Source organism: Triticum aestivum, chromosome 2B (genome assembly GCF_018294505.1).
Source record: "Triticum aestivum cultivar Chinese Spring chromosome 2B, IWGSC CS RefSeq v2.1, whole genome shotgun sequence".
NCBI classification, from domain to species: Eukaryota; Viridiplantae; Streptophyta; class Magnoliopsida; order Poales; family Poaceae; genus Triticum; species Triticum aestivum.
In genome coordinates, this window is record NC_057798.1 from 171,481,452 (window position 1) to 171,488,435 (window position 6,984).

Sequence of the window (6,984 nt, forward strand, 5' to 3'; positions counted from 1 at the left end):
AGAATTGCCCAAAAGAACTGGCCCCATGTCTCTTATGATACTTCCACTATTCCGAATGAGAAGAATTTTGCTTATGAGGAGAGTAGTAAAAATTATATGCTTGTAGATCATGAAATGAATGCTTTAGGTTCTGGTTATATTGTTGAATTCATTCATGATGCTACTGAAAATTATTATGAGGGAGGAATATATGCTTGTAGGAATTGCAATAATATCAAGTTTCCTCTCTATGTGCTTCAAATCTTGAAGCTATGCTTGTTTTGCCTTCCTATGCTAGTTGATTATTGTTCCCATAAGTTGATTGCTCACAAAATCCCTATGCATAGGAAGTGGTTTAGACTTAAATGTGCTACTCATATGCTTCATGATGCTCCCGTTATGTTTCAATTCTTATCTTTTACGTGAGCATCATTGTCATCATCATGCCTAGCTACAAAGGCATTAAAGAAAAGCGCTTGTTGGGAGACAACCCAATACTTATCCTTACTGTTTTTGTGTGTCCACATGATTATGCTACTGTTGTAATCATGGTTTATAGCTTTCGTTTCAATAAAGTGCCAAGTAAGACCTTTAGGATAGCTTACGGTGATAGTTGTGTTGATCCTGCTGAGAATCAGAAACTTTTGCACCCAGTAATTTAGTTTTGTTAATTCACATGAACGTGATTCTGATCTGATTCTTTTTGCTATGGATTTGTACACAAATTTATTAGGACTTCCTAATTTGGTAGGATTGTTTCAGTTCCAGAAGTATAAGTTTGGTACAGATTACTACAGACTGTTCTATTTTTGACAGATTCTGTTTTCTATGTGTTGTTTGCTTATTTTGATGAATCTATGGCTAGTGTTAAGTGGTATGAACCATAGAAAAGTTGGAATCTATGGCTAGTGTTATGTACATTTTACACCAATATGAATTTAGAATGAGTTCATTACAGTACCTAAGTGGTAGTTTTGTTTTCTTATACTAACGGAGCTTACGGGTTTTCTATTGAGTTTTGTGTTGTGAAGTTTTCAAGTTTTGGGTAAAGATTCGATGGAATATGTAATAAGGACTGGCAAGATCCTAAGCTTGGGGATGCCCAAGGCACCCCAAGGTAATATCCAAGGACAACCAAGAGCCTAAGCTTGGGGATGCCCCAGATGGCATCCCCTCTTTCATCTTCGTTCATCGGTAACTTTACTTGGAGCTATATTTTTATTCACCACATGATATGTGTTTTTCTTGGAGCATCATTTTCTTTTGTTATTATTTGCTTGATGTTATTTAGAATAATGTTTTGCATCTTTAGTTTCAATAAAAATGTCAAGGAAAGCCTTTGCCATGCTTATTTTGCTAGTATACTTGTTGCTGTTTGAAAATAGAAAGTTTACCACTGTTGCAAAAATTCCCTAGAAAATTAAGAGCATGATATAATGTTGAATTTTTTTGCATAATGAGCTCTGATAAATCTTCTACAGCGTAGTATTTTTGTCATAATTTTTGGAGTTAGGGAAGTATTGATAGTCTTGCATTCTTTACAGACTACTGTTTTGGCAGATTGCTGTTATGTTTGCATTGTTTGCATATGTTTGCTTGTTTAATGATTCTATTTGAGGATAGGAGTATTAAATATGCAGAGACATTTAGTACGAAATGTCGAATAATAATTTTAGTGATTTGTTACAGTAGAAAATGATAAGGTTTTGCATTGGTTTATACTAACATATCTCACGAGTTCTTGTTGAGTTTGGTGTGGATGAAGCTTTTGATAAAAAGAGAAACCATGATGTGAGAGGAATTAAGGAGACACAAAAGTTCAAGCTTGGGGATGCCCAAGGCACCCCAAGATAATATTTCAAGAAGTTTCAAGCATCTAAGCTTGGGGATGCCCTGGTAGGCATCTCACCTTTCTTCTTCAACAACTATCGGTTAGTATCGGTTGAGCCTAAGTTTTTGCTTCTTCACCTGAGTTGTGCTATCCTTGCAATGTCATTTTATTTTGTTTTGCTTGTTGTTTGAAATACAATACCAAGATATGAAATTCTTTATTGAGAGAGAGTCTTCACATAGTTACATAATTATTTAGCTACTCATTGATCTTCACTTATATCTTGTTGGTGTAGTTTGTCATTTACACGTGTGCTTCACTTATATCCTATGAGTAAATTGTTGAATGAGTTGATTGTCATAAATCTGAAATTATATATGTTTCATTTGCTTATCCCATGGGGAGTAATTACTTCACATCTAATAAGTGTAGGTTGTAAATTTATTGAAGGTTAGCAAGCATTGTATTGGTCGTTTGAACAATTCATGAAAGAATATTGAAGGAAGAGAGATTCCACATATAAATATACTATCCTAGACATCTTTTATAAATGGGAGCACTCATTAAGTATGACATGCTAAAGAGTTGATGTTGGACAAGGAAGACAACGTAATGGTTTATGTTTTCCGACATCTCAGTTAAAGTATATTGTCATGGATCATTCAAACATGTTGAGCTTGCCTTTCCCCCTCTTGATAGCCAAAATTCCTTGCACCAAGTAGAGATACTACTTGTGCTTCCAAATATCCTTAAACCCAGTTTTGCCATGAGAGTCCACCATACATACCTATGGATTGAGTAAGATCCTTCAAGTAAGTTGTCATCGGTGCAAGCAATAAAAATTGCTCTCTAAATATGTATGATATTTTGGTGTGAAGAAAATAGCTTTATACAATCTTGTTATGGAAGCAATAAAAGCGACGGACTGCATAATAAAGGTCCATATACAAGTGGCAATATAAAGTGACGTTCATTCGCATTAAGATTTTGTGCATCCAACCCTAAAAGCGCATGACAACCTCTGCTTCCCTCTGTGAAGGGCCTATCTTTTACTTTATGTCTTTTACTTTATGCAAGAGTCAAGGTGATCTTCACCTTTCCCTTTTTCATTTTATCCTTTGGCAAGCACCTCGTGTTGGGAAGATCCTAATATATATATATATATATATATATATATATATATATATATATATATATATATATATATATCCAATTGGATGTAAGTTAGCATGAACTATTATTGTTGACATCACCCAAAGGTTAATACGTTGGGAGACAACACTATAAGCCCGTATGTTTCTCATTGTCCGATTGAAACTCCATAACCATTAGTATTGCGTGAGTGTTAGCAATTGTAGAGGACTATATGATAGTTGAGTATGTGGAGTTTGCTATTCCTGAAAATAAGATGAATTGCAATTGTTTGATGACTGAGAATGAAGTTTGCTAGTTTTCAAGAAAGTTTATGGTCTATGCTTTGACATGTGAATTGCTTGTTACTTTATCGTGAGAAGTTTTATGAGATGAACTACTGTTATGACATATTATCATGCTAGAAAAGGTGACTGAAATTACCATTGATCAAACTTGTGCACCTTCTAGCATTCACACTTCATAAACTCTTTCTTTATCATTTACCTACTCGAGGACGAGTAGGAATTAAGCTTGGGGATGCTGATACGTCTCCAACGTATCTATAATTTATGAAGCATTCATGCTATTTTATTATCTATTTTGAATGATTATGGGCTTTATTATACACTTTTATATTACTTTTGGGACTAACCTATTAACCGGAGGCCCAGCCCGTATTGCTGTTTTATTGCCTGTTTCAGTATTTCAAGGAAAAGGAATATCAAACGGAGTCCAAATGGAATGAAACCTTCGGCAACATGATTTTTCGGAAGAATATCATCCTGGAGACTTGGAGTTCACGTCAAAAGATCCTCGAGGAGGCCAGGAGATAGGCCCCCCCCTACTGGGTGTGCCCCCCTGTCTCGTGGGCCCCTCAAGCACCCCCCGACCGACTTCTTTCGCCTATATAAGCCTACATACCCTAAAAACATCGAATATCAAGATAGCTCGGGAGTTCCGCCGCCGCAAGCCTCTGTAGCCACGAAAAACCTCTCGGGAGCCCGTTCCGGCACCCTGCCGGAGGGGGAACCCATCACCGGTGGCCATCTTCATCATCCCGGCGCTATCCATGACGAGGAGGGAGTAGTTCACCCTCGGGGCTGAGGGTATGTACCAGTAGCTATGTGTTTGATCTCTCTCTCTCGTGTTCCCTCTATGGCACGATCTTGATTTATCGCGAGCTTTGCTATTATAGTTGGATCTTATGATGTTTCTCCCCCTCTACTCTCTTGTGATGAATTGAGTTTCCCTCTTGAAGTTATCTTATCGGATTGAGTCTTTATTTGAGAACACATGATGTATGTCTTGCCGTGTTTATCTGTGGTGACAATGGAATATCACGTGCCACTTGATGTATGTTTTGGTGACCAACTTGCGGGTTCCGCCCATGAACCTATGCATAGGGTTTGGCACACGTTTTCTTGACTCTCTGGTAGAAACTTTGGGGCACTCTTTGAAGTACTTTGTGTTGGTTGGATGAATTTGAGATTATGTGACACATATCGTATAATCATGCCCACAGATACTTGAGGTCAATGGAGTATCTAGGTGACATTAGGGTTTTGGTTGATTTGTGTCTTAAGGTGTTATTCTAGTACGAACTCTTGAATAGATCGATCTGAAAGAATAACTTTGAGGTGGTTTCATACCCTACCATAATCTCTTCGTTTGTTCTCCGCTATTAGTGGCTTTGGAGTGACTCTTTGTTGCATGTTGAGGGATTGTTATATGATCTATCTATGTTATTATTGTAGGGAACTTGCACTAGTGAAAGTATGAACCCTAGGCCTTGTTTCCTATCATTGCAATACTGTTTACGCTCACTTTTATCATTAGTTACCTTGCTGTTTTTATATTTTCAGATTACAAATACCTTTATCTACCATCCATATTGCACTTGTATCACCATCTCTTCGCCGAACTAGTGCACCTATACAATTTACCATTGTATTGGGTGTGTTGGGGACACAAGAGACTCTTTGTTATTTGGTTGCAGGGTTGTTTGAGAGAGATCATCTTCATCCTATGCCTCCCACAGATTGATAAACCTTAGGTCATCTACTTGAGGGAAATTTGCTACTGTCCTACAAACTTGTGCACTTGCAGGCCCAACAACGTCTACAAGAAGAAGGTTGTGTAGTAGACATCAACTTGGGGGGGGGTGACGTCGAAGGCGTAAAAGCCCAGGGCGCCACCACTCGTACCGCTTCGCGTGCGTATAGAGTGGCTGACTAGCAGTCCCCGCTAGTCAGGTGAGGAGGAGGGGCAGAGGGAAACAGGGAGCGGTGGAGCTTCGCCGGAGCGCACACCGGCGGCGAGGGCTCTTGGGGCAAAACGAGAGGGGGGTCGATAGAGGAGACGGAGGCGCACCTGCCCATACCCGTAGCATGGCTAGGTGTGGTCGGACGGCGTCGAAAACAGCCTCTCCAGCGGAGGCAGAGGGCAGCGGTCGTTGGAGATGAAGACGACAGCGGCTAGGGGCGGCTCCAGGGGCTCCAACAGGGCGGAATGGTTCCACCAGAGAGTGGCGGAGGCCCTGGCAGGGTTGCCCTAGCCTGGGAGGGGCTGGAGCTGCAGGGACGACCCGAGGGGATCACCGGAGAGCTCGAGCTCGAGGACGGTAGCCCGCGGCCTGCCCGGCCGGGCTGCGGCTTTCTACTAGCTTGTGGGGTGTGTGAGAGTGGATGCGGGTGCTCGAGGAGGGTAGGGGTGGCCGCATTTATAGGCGAGCGGCGAGGGGGGTTTGGGCTCCGCCAGAGGACACCTGTCCACGGCGCCCGGTGACGAACGGCGTCAATGAGAGAGGGGAAGAGGACGGAGCTCACGCGGGAACTATTGGCGAGCGCGGACAAGCACGGGGGCGGGGGGAAGACGACGAGCACAGTGCGCCGCGCACTATGTCGTTGGCCGGACCGTGCCCGTGCCCGCTGCGGCAAGCTCCCGCATCGGCGAGTGACAGGGAGGAGTTAAGGGAGTGGAGCCGGAGATGGTGGAGCGGTTTGGCACGCTCGAGCAGGCTGGGCAGCGAGGACGCGCGCAACAGAGCGCTCAGCAGCACACAGAGCGCGTGTTTTGCATGCCAGCACGCCTGGACGAACGCGGTGACCGCGTGACATCAGGCCAACCTAAGTGCAAACTCCATGTCTGGCGTGTAGTCCTTGGTAGTGAGTGTTACCACGATTGGGTTGGGTTCCAGGTGCAGTAGAAATGAATTTGTACTCCAAGCAAGTTTCTGGATAGTAACTTTGGAGGTTTACTATGGTCAAACCACTGGGAGTTGAGGGCTGGCCTTTGGAGATTAGCCAACACTTGCTAAGGTAAAGAGGCATAACAAAAACCAGCTACAATGGAGCTAGTAAAATGGTAGTTGTTGGAGAAACTACCATTTCTGTCCAGAAATGAAAATATTTTCTGTAGCCAAAATATTCCAAAGAGTGATGAAATATTTTCGCTCAGAAAGGTGCCCAAGGGTTCAAAGAATAATTCGGATTTTTCTCAGGATTTTAGGGGCAAGAAAAATTAGGGTTGCCTTGGAGCACAAAGGGCCAGCTAGGGTTTAGGAGGGCCAAATGAATATTTTTCATTTAAGAAAAATATTCCAAGTGATATTTTTGGATGAACCAGAGATGGGGTGATGGTTTGAGAAGGAGTTGAAGCACTTGGTGAAAATCAAAGGGTACCCAAGTGGTTAAGTCCAAATGAAATGATTCAAAAACTCCGAACTCAAATCCAAATCAACTGAAAACTAGGCAAAGAAGAAAGGGCAAAAACCAGGCTGTCACAAACCTCCCCCACTTAGACTGAATCTCGTCCTCGAGATTCGGTTGCTTGGGAAATCCATTATGGATAATGTGCCCTTAGAAATTCTTTTGATTTCCTGATTCTGACTCTGTGTGATGCTTCCATTGGACTTTGTAAAATTTCCTTGCTTTACTGCGAGTGACTCTTTCCATCTGATCCAAAATTTTCACTGGCCTCTCTTCATATGTTAAATCCTTTGCCAGCTCTATTTCTGTCAAATCAGTCTTTTTCTCAGGCGG